Below are 1,277 nucleotides of genomic sequence, written 5' to 3'. Positions count from 1 at the left end.
AAAATATACCAAATATTAATTATTATATCTAGCTAGCACTAACAAAAATATCAAAAATGTTATGTATATATTTATTAATACCATAATATCTTTAATTTATATATATATATATTTAAAATAAAATATATAATTTATATTCTAGAAAAATTTTTTTATTTTAAAAGAATTTATAAAGATATATAAATTAATAATTTTATTTTTTATATTAAAAATAAAGATTATTATTAATAATAATACTTACATTTAAAATTTAAAAAGATTACCCTGGACGGTGGATCACTTGGCTCGTGGGTCGATGAAGAACGCAGCTAATTGCGCGTCAACTTGTGAACTGCAGGACACATGAACATTGACATTTCGAACGCACATTGCGGTCCTTGGATACTGTTCCCGGACCACATCTGGCTGAGGGTCGTATACATTATATTAATATAATAAAAGATTATTTTACATAAAATTTTTTTTATGAAAAAGAAATTTATCAATAATTAAAAAAGAAAATTTATTTTTTCATATTTAATTAAATTGATAAATAAAATTTTTATAAAAGAAATGTAAAATTATTTATATATGAATGTTTTACGCCAAATATAAGAAAAAAATAAATATAAAATGTTTTTAATAGCATTTAAAATTTATATATTTTTTATTATTTGTCGACATTTTTAAATTAATATATCAATATTATTTTTTATCATTTATATATAATATTATAAAACTTTATGTTAATAATAATATTAATAATAAATGATATTAATAATATATTTTTAAAATATTAAATAAAGAAGAATAAACAAAAATATTATATATTAATATTTTGTTATGGAATATTTTATTTGTAATAAAATTTTCAATATACTCGAAAAAAATTAATATATATAATTATTTATTTTTTATTTTCTTCTCTTTAGATAAATATAAAAATAATATTATATAATAATATTAAAAAAATTTGAGTATGAATAATTAAGAAAATTGTTTACTTATAAAATATAACAAAAACATAATATATAAAAAAAATTTTTGTTTTAATACTTCTAAAAACTTTTACGACCTCAGAGTAGGTGAGATTACCCGCTGAATTTAAGCATATTATTAAGCGGAGGAAAAGAAACTAACTAGGATTCCCTTAGTAGCGGCGAGCGAACAGGGATAAGCCCAGCACTGAACCCCGTGGCTGATAAACAGACACTTGGGGAATGTAGTGTTTAGGAAGATTCAATATAAACCTATTGTTATATAATACATCCAAGTCCATCTTGAATGGGGCCATATAC

General features: G+C 20.4%; 1 non-coding gene across 1 annotated transcript; it reads left to right on the top strand.

Moving 5' to 3' along the window:
* The first annotated feature begins 260 nt into the window (after window positions 1-260).
* LOC123304001 lies at window positions 261-415 on the top strand. The gene has a single exon (XR_006536063.1). It is a non-coding gene; the product is annotated as a 5.8S ribosomal RNA (ribosomal RNA).
* The last annotated feature ends 862 nt before the right edge of the window (window positions 416-1,277 follow it).

Source organism: Chrysoperla carnea (assembly GCF_905475395.1).
Source record: "Chrysoperla carnea chromosome X unlocalized genomic scaffold, inChrCarn1.1 SUPER_X_unloc_176, whole genome shotgun sequence".
NCBI classification, from domain to species: Eukaryota; Metazoa; Arthropoda; class Insecta; order Neuroptera; family Chrysopidae; genus Chrysoperla; species Chrysoperla carnea.
Note: the sequence above shows the minus strand (reverse complement) of the source record. Positions and strands in the feature narration are given on the sequence as shown.